At 38.0% G+C, this 14,045-nt stretch overlaps 1 protein-coding gene across 8 annotated transcripts in view; it reads right to left on the bottom strand.

The window, feature by feature from the left end:
- LOC137984010 (protein NLRC3-like) overlaps positions 1 to 14,045 on the bottom strand; it is a 45,255-nt gene that overhangs the window by 21,868 nt on the left and 9,342 nt on the right. For 6 of the 8 annotated variants that reach the window (XM_068831213.1, XM_068831208.1, XM_068831212.1 and 3 more), the window contains exons 3-4: positions 12,759 to 12,873; positions 12,579 to 12,678 (exon numbers count right to left, since the gene is read on the bottom strand). The exons of 1 other annotated variant lie outside the window; for it this stretch is intronic. The gene's annotated coding sequence lies outside the window, so the exon portion shown is untranslated. The remainder of the gene's footprint in view (positions 1 to 12,578; positions 12,679 to 12,758; positions 12,874 to 14,045) is intronic. One more of the 8 variants, XM_068831209.1, reaches the window with a different exon arrangement.

The raw sequence follows: 14,045 nt of genomic DNA on the forward strand, positions 1-14,045 counted from the left end.
AGCATGTTTCGGAGCACCAAACCAAAGTAAAGCATTAGCATGATGCTGGCCGCTTCAAGACTCGTGCCTTCCTTCCAGTCGATCTGGTACTTGTGCGCAACTTCAGAGGGAAGGATAAGTGGCAACGTGGTACCGAGATTTTGCGGATAGGTCCCTTGGCCTACCAAGTACGAGTGAGGGAACGCATGTGCCATGTGCACATAGATCATCTACTACCTTCAGGTGATGGCAAGCCATCAAACCCTCCCGAGCAGGAAGTGATACCGCAAACTTCGGTTGTACCACAACCTGTCTTACCAGTACCTAGTGGTGTCACCCCTGCCAAGTTGCTCCAACCTACCTCACCAAGACCTTCGGACCCAGGACCCACTCCTATTCCTGAGTCCCCCTCGGCTGCAGCTACCACTTCGTCACCAGACCCACCCAGACGGTACCCAAAGCGTTCACTTAAGCCAGTAAAACGCTTGGATTTGTGATGATTGAAACTTTGAACTGCTCTTTAAAGTTGAAATTTGTTAGGAAAAACAGTTCTAGGAGGGGGGAGACGAAGTATTTTGGGCCTTTCTTGTTCAATTGCCATATTTGGGCATGCCTATATACGGAGAGCCTCGTGGAAACGTTTGTGTGTGTTCGGATATTAAAAGCTGTGAGTTGTTGTGGTGAGCTTCGTGTGTCTCTGTTTTTTGGAGTGTATTAGCAACGAAATATTACACTGGTGCACCCCCCTTTAAGGTGAACCATCGTTGTGTGGTGGATTAGTCTGCATGTCTAGCAGCCATGATTGCACTCACCCTACCGGGTGGCTGTCAATCGAGTTAAACAAAAACAAAAACAAAAGAAAATTCCTCTTCGATGCTATCACAGATATGGTTACGGTTAATGTATCCGGAAAGAAGAATGAGCGATTTCAGTTTTTTTATTATTATTTTGTGGAGACACGAAGGTATCCTTATTGAACAAGTTACGTTTACAATGTTTTCAGAATGTTCTTGAGAGTAAACAAACCAGATTGTGCTTTATGGCTGGCTGCCCCGGCAAGTACAGCTACAATATTATACAATCGTTTATCGATAGTCTTTACTCTCATTCGCTTTTAGCGACAAATATTTGCTATGAACTGTCAAGTGTACATCATTACAAAGCCTGTAATTTTGGTTACTGATTGCTACGTGTTTCGTCTGTTAGGTACATCTAAAGAGCTGTAAATTTAACTGACTTGCGTCCAATGTTTGTTAAAATATTTTTTGATCTACTAAGATCTTGGTTTCCGATTTTTTGAAAATAATTTGCTTTTTATAAAGTTCAGTCTTCCATACAGATTTGGTGGAGATCGGACAAATGCAGACATAACATTTGATATGACCTTTGAGACAGACAATGCCCACCGCGCTTAATAACATAAACATTACGTGACCAAAAATACTAGACAAAATTTGACGTAAAATAAATGTAGGAGAGTAAAAAATGGAAGGATAGGAATGGGGGAGGGTCACAGGTTTTGGCTGTGGCTTTGAGTGCCATGTATTCATCATGTAAGTTAAACGGGAGGGCCAGGAAATAAAATAAAATGAAATAAAATAAATAAAAACCAAAAATCCCCCAGCCCTTCCCCCCCCCCCCCCATTAAAAACGTACCTTCCCTAATTAACAAAATTAACGCAGTCCCGTAAAGCCTTTAAACCTTTCGTAGTCTCGTGAAATTTGAATTGTAAATAGATTTATTTATGCCGAATCGGATGATGCTATAGCGATATTTCTTGTTTACAAACATTGACGTCACATTTCTTTTAACATTCAAATTTGCCAACCATGGAACAAAATAAGTCATTGTTTCGACAAACAATTAGGTTCTGGTTACAATATTGATAACAATGGGTGACGTCACGAGAAACTGCGCTATTGCCGTCTTGATAGCTTAACCTAGCGACTGACAAAATCGTTGATAAAGTTGTAAACATTGGTAACGTCGTCTCGACAGCTTTTACGAAAGTCGCGCTTGCTGTATCGCAAACAAACTCTATTCACATGTACGCACAGCCCTTGAAAGTTTGTTGAGGTAACGAACTTTGAACGTAAGATAACAGGTTTTAACCTATCCCACCCTCTTTCAATAAGGCGTCTGATATGTGTTGCGTAGGAAGTGACAAATGAACGGTATAAAGCCAGAATTGGTATGCATGACAGTTTTGTAAAAACTAGAGAACTGTTGTCACATGAAAAAGAATTTTTTTGGAATACTATGGCGACATCTTTTTACCTCAGTGTATTCTATTTACCAGCATTAAAGGGCTTGATACAACGGTGTAGGTGTGGGAATGAAGTGACAGTATGGTTAAGTTAAACTAAAATGGCCCTTTTCACCGTTAGTTTTTTTCATTTGCATTACAATGTAATCTAGCATGTATGTGAGGCAATTTCGGGCTATTTTGTAGTTTTAACCCGAAATTGCCTCGCATCCACGTTAGATTACATTGTAATGCAAATAAGAAAAACTAACCATGAAAAGGGCTATTGTTTGCGACAATATTCACACACTTTTCTTGAGAATGTCAAATGATGTTGAAGGGAACCCTGCACTTAGAGTGTATGATATAATTGCTCCAGCAAAAGCCGTTAGTGCAGATGTTAGCCAAGGGAGCGATGTGAACAATCATCAAGATCCTAGTGGCTTACCACATGTACACACTGCTTAACTATTTTTATTACTATGAAGAAAAAGTGGATCGGCGTACAACCTACACTTACTCTTAACCATATTATCGTTATAAAAAATCGATGCGGAAAGGGCCAGCATTGACTCAAATATCCCTGCATCTTCATTAAAATCACAGAGAATATTACACCTAAAATATACTTTTACTTTTTGGCAGGGTTCTAAGTTAAGCACTCGAATTATGCAAATAAGGCTAAGCACTTCGCAGACCACGTGATCCTCTCGCGGAAGTTGTGATTTTTGCTTCCAGGCGTGACGCGTTAAGAGATGCATAACATGCTGCAGCTAAACAGCAGTCGAGCAGTTAAAAAAAGCTAAATGTTGTTAATGTTCTGTGGTATTAAAGGCAAACGTAGATTAAAAAGAAAAATGCGTTATAACTTTGGTAAATAATGTTCGCGCGACAAGCTTGGTATCACAAGGAAGACCATGAAAAGAGCGAGAAAAAAATATCAGTTATTCAATAGGGAACCACTTTCATTTTGTGTCAGTGTTCCTCAAAGAGAAATTTTTCAAGACGTTTTCATATAGATCGCAGTATCCTCAACGAGCAGTATCTAGATTATCAGAGTTCCCAGACCTTTGTTTCATAATTTAATTTATAGTCTAAACTTGTGAAGTATTTTAAAAATATAAGGAATAGGTTCATATAAAATGCCTTCTTTGAGCGGGTTCTTGAAAATGACTGAGTTGCCCGTAATCGGATCCCTGTTTATACACAAAGGGTTCTGGGATCGCCAGGGGGAAACCATTGCAAGTCCTTGCAAGAAAATCTATAGGGGAAACTTGTTTCGACGTACAAAAAATGATTCTGGAGATGGATCAACGCTCTCTTCGACACAGTTTTATCAGAAATTGACTTGGACAATGTTGATACGTAGCAAGTGTAAGTTTTTGTTTGAATAACCGTGAAATATGAGATAAAGTTGTTGATGAACTTCCTTGTTTGCGTAAGGTTTATTGTGAAATGCTCTCAAAATATTTCAAAATTAGGTATGAATCTGGCAGAAATAACTCAGTAAAGCCTTTTCAGTTGTATTAACGTGTGTATGGGCTGGCGTTTGGCCTATTTCAAAACACAGCAATTCCAATACTATTGGAAACATGCATGGTGGCGATCATTGTGCTGTGTGGGGTTGTGACAACGATCGAAGGTACCCAGAAAGGCAAAGCATTCTTCTTCACGTTGGAAAATCAAGATTTTGCTCGCCCAGGAAAAAAAAAAGTGTATTGTCGTGGACTAGGGCTATTAATCGTAACCAATTCAAGGTTTCGATGAGTGCGAGGTTACAAACCCTCTGAATGTCCTCCACCGACTTTGTACAAAAAAGAGTATGGTTGTGGAGTATTCATAAAACTACAAAGACCTGCTCCAAAGATCAGATCTACAGAGAATTAGTATATGAAGATGACTCTTTTGTATTGTTGGAAGTTGGAGCTTGACAAGTTTGCATGGATCCAGTGATTTTAATACTTGTAGATGGTAGTTTGACAGAAGAAAAAGTTTGTTTAACAGCTGAGGCATATGAATTCCCATTGTTATCTTCATTTATCGAAACAGAGACTGCTGTGTTCTCTGGAAGAGGAGAATTAAAACGGCTACCTAGAGGCAGAAGGAGATTGAATTGGTTTGCTTGAGCATAATCATCGTAGTACATTAAAGAGATTGGACTCCCACAGAGTTTGTAGAAAACAGTAGCGGCTCAAAAACCGTTGGATTTTTCTCAATCAAACTAGAACGTAACTTCCTCGCTGGATTTCCTCATGTTTATCATCGCTCATTACATTCCTCCAATGAGCAATAGCTCTGTAAGAACAATTTCCGTCTCTGTTCTGACAACGATTTCCTTCCTTTGAGGAGGTAAATTCCCAGAAGCCATAATTCGTTAAAACAAGACGTAACTAACTAGCCTATACACACGTAAATACACTGAAAAGGCTTTATTGAGTCATTTCCTCCAGATTTCTACCTAAATTTGTAATATTTCGAGACCACGACGAAATGTCAATTTCACAATAAACCTTACGCGAGCAAGGTTAATCCGAGTAAAATTTATCTCATATTTCACGGTTATTCAAACAGAAACTTACACTTGCCACGTATTAACATCGCCCAAATCGATTTCTGATAAAACTGCGTCGAAAAAAGCGTTGATCTCTCTCCAAAATCGTTTTTTGGACGTTGAAACAAGTTTCCTCCATACATTTTGTTGCAACGACTTGTAATCTTTGTCCCTGGGTAAACCCAGAACCCTTTGCGTATAAACAATGATCCGATTTGTGGCAACTCATTCATTCAATCAACTAAGAACGATTGCTTCTTTCCAATATCAAAACCAAGATAAGTAGTTCTTATCGATCAGAAACCTCAGCATCCAAACTGGTCTTCAGGCTAAAATGAGCCCGCCATTAATTAAATTAACTAAGTTAACTGGGAATCTGTTATCTGACCAAAAAACTCTCTTTGCTCTGTACTGTAAGAAATGAGTTTCAAGTTGTACTTGAGCGATGCTTGAAGAAATATTTTGAAGCCACATTAACAAATCGAATGTGGTTCAGGGTTGTCTGTACTCTTATCCGTCAACAACGATATTCGTTGTCACAATGATCAAAATTTGTTGTGGACTCACTTGGCGCCGCGTGAGTCCACAACAAATTTTGAATGAAGGGGTAGTTTCTAAAGAAACTGTGGTGCTGCGTCGGTGGGGAAGTAGTATACAAAAATTTGGTTTTATCAACGGAGTTGATAATGTAAATTGGCCACCGTACAGAGATTCTACTGTAATGGTGGCGAATATAGCGATATTTCTCGTTTCGTCGCCCATTGTTATTAATATGTCAACCAAAAGCTAATTGGCTGTTGAAATAATAACTTCCTTTGTTCCGTGGTTAGTAAATTTTAATATCAAAAGAAATGTGACGCCAATGTTTGTAAACAAGAAATATCGCTATTGCTGGCGATAAGAGTACAGACAAAGCTGAAGCACATTCGATTTGTTAAGTTTTTGTTTATCGTCATACCACCAAGTAAAAAAATTGAAACTGTACTCAACAAATTAGGTTGCTTAAGGTAAACCATAAAAAAAAAACATATTAAATGACTACTTTCAAATTACGCAGCAACAAAAGAACAGAATCAAGGTTCAAAGGAAAACAAAGGAAAATAAAATGCAAATTATTGAAAATTGTATAGTTGAAAATTCTATATTTGAAATTTGCGCCATGTAAATAATAATAATAGTAATAATAATAATAATAATAATAATGATTATTATTGTTATTATTATTACTATATTATTATTATTATTATTATTATTATTATTATTATTATTATTGTTATTATTATTCCCCTGAACCTCGACTCTGTTCTTTTGCTGCTGCACAATTCGAAACTAGCCTATTATGCTCAGGCAGTCCCATTGAAACTCGATTTCTCGAAACAAGCTCCTTGCCCATTGGAAAGATATCGTGGACGTAGCCTATTGTCATTAATGTTCCAACCAGAGCTTCATTTGATGTCGAAACAAAGGGTCTTTTGTTCCTGTGGTTGACACATTTGAATAACAAAAGAGAGGCTCGAGGCTCTCCGGTATTGAAGAGCAACTCAACACGCTATTAACTATACTGCCCGAGCTGGAGAATTATAAACAGAGGATTACTCTTCTTGAAGAAGAAAATAAAGCCCTCCAAACGAGTTTGGAAAACTCGCAAGCAGAGATAGAAGACCTAAGAGCCCTCGTTGATGGAGTTAATCTTAAGCAAGAAGCAGCTAACACTTCTAGCGAACGCATCGAGCATGAAATCAAAGAGCTGCACCGCCGACATGTTAAACTCGAATGTCACAGTCGTAGAGGAAACTTAAAGTTCTTTGGAATAAAGGAACGTGAAAACGAAACAAACAATGACACTGAACTTGCCCTAAGAGAATTCATGCGTACGAAGCTAAAGATTCTTCCAGTCGACGGAAAAAACATTCATTTTGACAGAGTTCACAGAATTACGTCGCGCCATTCACAATCAAATGGGCGAAGTCTTAAACCAAGACCGATCATAGTTAGGCTGACGGATTTTCAAGATAAATTTTTTATTAAATCCTTCATCAAAAATCTCCCAAGAGGTACTGGATTTGGAATATCCGACGATTTTCCTAAAGAAGTTGACGAGGTAAGAAAGTTGTTATATCCGATACTAAAGGCGGCCAAATGCGAGAAGAAAAATGCATACTTCAATGTCGAAAAGTTGATCATCGACGGTGCTCTTTACCGTGGTGAAGAAACATCTCAATTTTCTTTCTATGGGCGTTTAATGGACAATTAAGTTAAAATGAAAGTTAAAATGCAGTTTAGTTTATTTATTTATTTATTTTTTTCTACGGAACCACCTACTTGAGAGCTGCAGCTTTCCACTTTCTATATCCAGTCAAAATGCCGTACAAAGCTTTAGGTAAGTCTGTAATAGTTATGTGTTTCTGTATGTGTTTCTGCATGTGCTTTCGTTTTAGCTTTCTCTCCTGTTATGTTGATCAACTTTGTTTCGATGCTAACGAGGTAATAAGAATCAAGCCTGGCCACACATATCAACCACACTGTGAGCATAATTCTAAAAAAACTGTTTTCATTATTTCTTGGACACCCCGTCTATCCTGTTATTAGAAATCAAATGTATAAACTGCTATCACTTAATGTTAGAGGGCTAAACGGCTCGAGAAAGCGAAGACAAGTTTTTCGTTGGTTGCACCAACAGCAATCGGATATAATTTTCTTGCAAGAAACTTATTCCTCGCCGGAATCCATCAAAAGATGGGAAACAGAATGGGGAGGCAAAATCGTGTCCAGTCATGGCTCCTCTCATAGTAGAGGAGTCATGATTTTATTCAAACCACTTCTTGACGTTGACTTCCAAAAAATTAATGTGGATAACTCTGGCAGATGTATTTTAGCCGAGACTATTATTGATGGTACGAAAGTGGTTTTAGTAAACATTTACGCACCGAATGATACAACCCAACAAGTTGTTTTCCTCAGGGACGTTTCAAAAGAATTTCTAATGCCTTACGCCAATGACAACTTGGTGCTGGGAGGTGATTTTAACTGTACAATTAGCACTTCAGACAAAAAAGGCGGTAGACCGATAGACAGCAAAAAAGCCTCTCTCGACGAGCTTCAGTCGTTAATCAAAACACATAATTTACTTGATTCCTGGCGTTTCAAGAATCCAGATCAACCAGGCTTTACATGGGCTAACCCGTCAATGAAGATACAGTGTAGACTTGACTACTTCTTTATTTCAAAGCAGCAAAAAGATCACGTAAAGGATTGCAAAATACTTCCAACCATTTATTCAGATCACTCCGCCGTCGCTCTCTCCATGTCTTTCAACGAAAGTGAACTCCCTCGAGGGCCAGGGTTTTGGAAGTCTAACAACTCCTTGCTGTCAGATACTAATTACGTGGAACTGTTAACATTTAAAATTCCAATGTTTGCAAAAAAGCATGAACAAGTCAACGACAAAGGGTTGTACTGGGAAATGATTAAAATGGAAATTCGCGCTTTTACAATAGCTTTTTCAAAGAAGAAAGCTAAACGAAAACGTGACGAAGAATCAATTCTTTTGTCAGAAATGATGAGATTGCAAATCAAACTCCAGGCGTGATACAGCGATTCTCTTAAGACTGAGCTGGAGAGAATAAAATTCAAGCTTTCCAAAATTGTGGGTATTAAAACACGAGGAACAATCCTGCGTAGTAGAGCGCGTTGGTACGAGCATGGTGAGAGGAATAGTAAATACTTTTATAACTTAGAAAAAAGGAACCAAAAAAAGAAACATATAACGTCCCTAGTTAATAATGAAGGTGACAAAATCACAAACCCGAAGGACATCCTGGAGGAAGAAGAACGCTTTTTCGAAGAGATTTACACATCAAGAAATATGGACCCCAACTGCTCAACTTTCAATGAGTTCTTTGAAATAGAAAATGCATTATCAGAAGAAATCGCGAAAACGTGCGAAGGTGTCATGTCGGTTCAGGAGTGTGAGCTTGCATTAAAATCTATGGAAAACAATAAAACTCCCGGCACGGACGGGCTAACGCCTGAATTCTATCGCTATTTTTGGAACCTGCTCGGTTCATTTATGGTAAGTAGCTTTAATTACGCCTTTCGAAACGGAACTCTTTCTATCTCTCAACGTCAAGGGATTATTTCCTTAATTCCGAAGAAGAAGAAGAATACTGAATATTTAAAAAACTGGCGGCCTGTATCTTTACTGAATGTAGACTATAAAATAGCGACGAAGACCATTGCTCTGCGCTTAGAGAAGATCTTGCCGAACTTAATTCATACCTGTCAATCTGGATATGTTAAAGGAAGGTTCATTGGAGAAAGTATTAGGTTAATAGCAGATACAATGCATTTCACTAAAGCGAAGAATATTCCAGGGGTAGCCGTGTTTTTGGATTTTGAGAAAGCGTTTGACTCGATTGAGTGGAATTTTATTCATAGATGCCTCGAAACGTTTAATTTCGGTCTTGACCTCCGACAATGGATAAAAGTGTTTTATACAGATATCTCTAGTTGTGTTCTGAATAACGGATACGCCTCAAAACATTTTCATCTAGAACGCGGGGTGCGTCAAGGTTGCCCACTTTCCGGCACATTATTCGTTATTGCTATTGAGTTACTCGCACAACGTATTAGACGCTCAAAAGAAATAAAAGGTATTCCAATGGGTGAACATAATGAGGTTAAACTTTCGCAATATGCAGACGACACAACTGTACTTCTTTCTGATGTCCAGTCACTGTCAAGGTTATTTGATTTATTATCGCTTTTTGAAAGATGCTCTGGTCTAAAACTAAACCAAACAAAATCTGAAATGTTATGGCTTGGCTCTATGCGTAACAGAAAAGACACCATACATGATCTCCAATTGAGCGCCGAGGCAGTTTACGCGCTTGGCGCGCATTTCACATATGATCTAGAAGTGTCTGAAAAGAAAAATTTTTTGGACAAATTAGGATCTTTAAAGAAAACATTGAATATGTGGTCTCAAAGAGACCCCTTCATCGCTGGCAGGATAAATATAATAAAAACATTAGCACTTTCAAAACTTGTGTTTATCTGCAGTGTCATGAATACCCCTAAAGAATTCAGTAAAGAAGTAGACAAGATTACGTTCGACTTTATTTGGGATCACAAGCCCGCCAAAATAAAAAAGACCACCCTTATCAAGCAAAAAACAGCTGGTGGCCTTGACATGAAGGATTTTTCTCTCTTCGACAAAGCGCTTAAGTTAAATTGGGTGAAACGGTTATGTTCTAACTCAAATGCCCCATGGCAGTACATACCTAAATTGCTGCTAGCCGATGTTGGCGGTACAGAACTGTTTAAATGTAATTATGATTACAATCTCCTTGACCTAAACAACCATCTTCCTGCTTTCTACAAACAAATCATTTTCTACTGGCAGGACATCGCAACGGCCACACCTAAAAATAAAAATGAGGTTCTCTCGCAGCCAATCTGGAATAACCGATTTTTAACTGTGAATAAGAAAATGGTATTCTTTCCTCATTGGTATCAGGCAGGAATAAAACAAATCTCGGATCTTTTTGACTCCTGCGAGGGCCATTTCCTCCCATTTAATTCTTTTTGCAGTAAATTCAATGTAAAATGTAGCTTTTTACAATATTATAGTATTCTCTCTTCTATTCCCCAAAATTGGAAGAAACTATTGCAAGAATGTTCCAAAGACTCGGTCACGCCGCCCACCTCAATCTGTTCACTGTCATGTAAGGCAATATACAGTACCCTACTTTACCTTGAAGATCTACCTCCACCAACTTCTGAGAAAAAACTTTTAGCGTCTGGCGTCGAGAAAAGTGACTTGTCTAAAATCTACCTCCTACCATTCAAAGCCACGAGAGAAATTAAATTGACGATGTTCCAATACAAAATCATTCACCGAATTTTACCAACGAATAGCTTGTTATATAAAATGAAAAAAGTTGCCTCGCCCTTCTGTCCCTTTTGTCCTTCTGAATGTCAGACCCTGTGGCATTTGTTTGTAAACTGCAGCACGCAAATTCCTTTTGGGATGGATTCCGGGAGTGGTACTCAACCTCTAGTAATACGAAACTGCTTATGTCAGAACTGGAGATTATGTTCGGAATTATTCGCTTTCACAACTACTGTTTGGCCCTCAACCATCTTATTATTTTAGGCAAATATTTCTTGTATGTTAACGCTTTAAATACCATAAAGTACAATTTCGATGATTTTGCCTCACTTGTGCGCGAAAAAATTAATATAGAAAAATATATTGCAGCCAGTTGTAATAAGGAGAAAGAATTTAGGAACAAATGGAAATTTTTCTTACATTGTGTCCTTCTACTTCTCAGCTTCTGTATTTTGATTTTCTTGCTATCTATTTATTTAACAACCTATTAAATCCTAGAAAGCCAATACCCTACATAGTGAAAGTAACAAACAAAATTCTTATTAGAGACTCGAACAATTAAAATGTAAACAATTACGTTGTAAACAGATCAACTATAATTCCATTTGACTAGTGTTATGGTATTGTAATATGTATCGTATGTAGTGCAAGTTAATGTAGTGCAAGTATTGTGTAAGAAGTAAGTACAAGTGTAAATCATGTAACATGTATCGTAAGTAGTACAATAAACAAAAAAATAAAATAAAAAAAAATAAAAAAAAAAGAGAGGCTTTTACTCTCTTACGACTAAATTATGCGTTGCGGTTAATCGAGTCGCTGAGAGGCTCGAAGTAAAGATCTATTTCCAAAAAAAAAACACTAAGGGCCGATTTACACGATACGATTTTGTCGCATGCGACAAGCTCACGACAGCGCAGCGTTTTAAAACATGCTTTAAAATGCTACGACATTTTGTCTGACGTACACAACAGTCACAAATCATGTCGTGGGCCTGTCGTAAGCCGTTGTCGCATGCGACAAAGTCGTACCGTGTAAATCGGCCCTAAGGTAAATTAGCATGAAATTGAGTTCTTTTTCGGGACACATTAAAAACAATCACTAGTCAGACTAATGAGAAGCAAACTCTAACACTAGTCAGACTAATGAGAAGCAAACTCTAACAACACGATCAAGCAAAAGCATTTCACGAACAGCAGTGGACTGCGAAACTGTCGAGCAACCAACCTGCTTCGTTTGATTGTTTTGTAAGAGTTTAGTAAGACCTCTGAGATAACTTATTGTTTGACCTTACGAAAAAAAAAACGATGCACTCTGTTGATTCTTTCAATCAAACTTGTGCATTTTGCTCAAGCTTCATTCCGGCTAACGCTGTTCTCTAATCCCGCTGTTTACGCGAAGCGACGAGAGAAATCGAATAATTACAAGCAGCCTTCACTTCTAAGGTTTGAACGTTACTTCAACAAACAGTCTACCGTACCGAAATTGTCTAACGTACGTAAGACCTACTGTTAGATTGCAGCGTATGAAAAAGAAAAAGAAAAAGCGGATGGCAATGAAGAAGGATGACGAGAAGAAGCAGAAGAAGAAGAAGAAGAAGAAGAAGAAGAAGAAGAAGATGACTTTACGCACTCCTTTATATTCATTTTCATCTCATACGTCGACAAGAGCGACCTCGATCCTCTCGTTTTTTTTTTCCAAATCCTACTTTGCTTTATGTTTAATTATTACTCCAATCTTCCCAGAACACACAATAGGTTATAAATAAACAATAAACTGAACTTCAGGTTATTGCTGGCATAAGCTGGCATCATGAAAATAATTTGTCGAGATTAATCATCGATCCATGCAAGACAGTCTTTAGCGTGGGCTTCTGTCTTAACGCTCCGTGTCCAACAAATATCTTTCTTACCTTGTTAACAACTCTCACACCTGCATGATTAGTCGGATAAGTTTGGCTAGAGAATTTTCGGTGCCCGTGGATACAAAGGGTCTGATGAGGTGAGAATCTTCTAAAAGCGAACATAAAAATGTAAACACTTCATTAATCATGGAATCGGACCTGGTCTAAAGTCACGCGAATCTAACTCACCTGTTGGTAATACTCAATGAACGATGTGTCCCTTACAATAAACCTTACAAAATGTATAATTTATATTTGAAGTCCTCTGTCCATATTTCGAAATGGTTGATCAGTTCCTTGCCAACTAAAATGAAACAATGAAACACGATAGGCGCAAAACTTCACCAATATCTTCTTCTGAAGAAATCATGACGAAATCAAATAATAGGAATATATATATACCCTGAGGTCACGCCTTCTGTGAAATTTTATATTTTGTCACTAAGAAACTACAGTAAAATCATTTAAATGGGTAGAATCTAGTGGAACCTTAGTGGAATAAAAAGCGAGACAAAAACATTTTTAATTTAAGTCGGGTGCATTGTTCTCGTGACCAACGTGTAACACATATATAACCGAAAACACTTAATAGGTCACGCATACTAGCTATCAACCTTTGAACTTATTAAGATAAAATATTTTTGACAGTAAGGTGGGTTAAGGACTGGACTGTTAAAAAGAAAGAATGTTGATTCACTAGGGTATGCATACCTTTTATGCAGTCAAAAAGGTAAGCTGAATAAAATTCTGCAACCATTTTGAGGGGTCGTATATTTATGTGCATAAAAATTTCACTTCAATACTCCTTGACTACTTTACAAGCTACATCAGTGATTAGCTTTCTTTTCATCCTTCTTTTTCAACGGTAAACGTCCAGATTAAGTCTCACCATTTTAAAGAAGATCAGAAACCATGCCGAACTTTTCGTTTTCTCCCGTAACCTTTCTCTAACATAAATTACCACCAGACACTAAAGCGTAACGCAACTTTAATACTGATCGATTTACAAAGGGGATGTATGCGATCGAAATGCTACGACGTACAAAACACTTTCGATAACAAGAGCGGGAACAACAACGAAAGTCACATGATCATGACACTCTAAGTCCTACACACTAGGTTGGAGTTAGAAAAAATATTCATAGGTCCAGTCTCTCAGGCTTCTTTATAATTCTTCCAGAATGAGCTCTGGTTGTAACAGTTGTTAGGTTTATGCGAAATGTAAGGACAGGTAGCGCAGTTTTTGCCACAGCGAAAAGAACCGGAAGGAAGTGGGGAATTAGAGTGACTTATATTAGGGGATAAGTTAGACATGACATGACGGCTAACTTATCCTCTAATATAACTCACTCTAATTTCAGCCGAAATAGAGTACATTACTAAATCAAATCTACGTTGTATCGGTGCTTGCTCAAAACATTAACCTACCCTTCCCCATGATTATTATTCTTTCCCTCACAGGGTAAGACGATAGTA

This window comes from Montipora foliosa, chromosome 13 (genome assembly GCF_036669935.1).
Source record: "Montipora foliosa isolate CH-2021 chromosome 13, ASM3666993v2, whole genome shotgun sequence".
NCBI classification, from domain to species: domain Eukaryota; kingdom Metazoa; phylum Cnidaria; class Anthozoa; order Scleractinia; family Acroporidae; genus Montipora; species Montipora foliosa.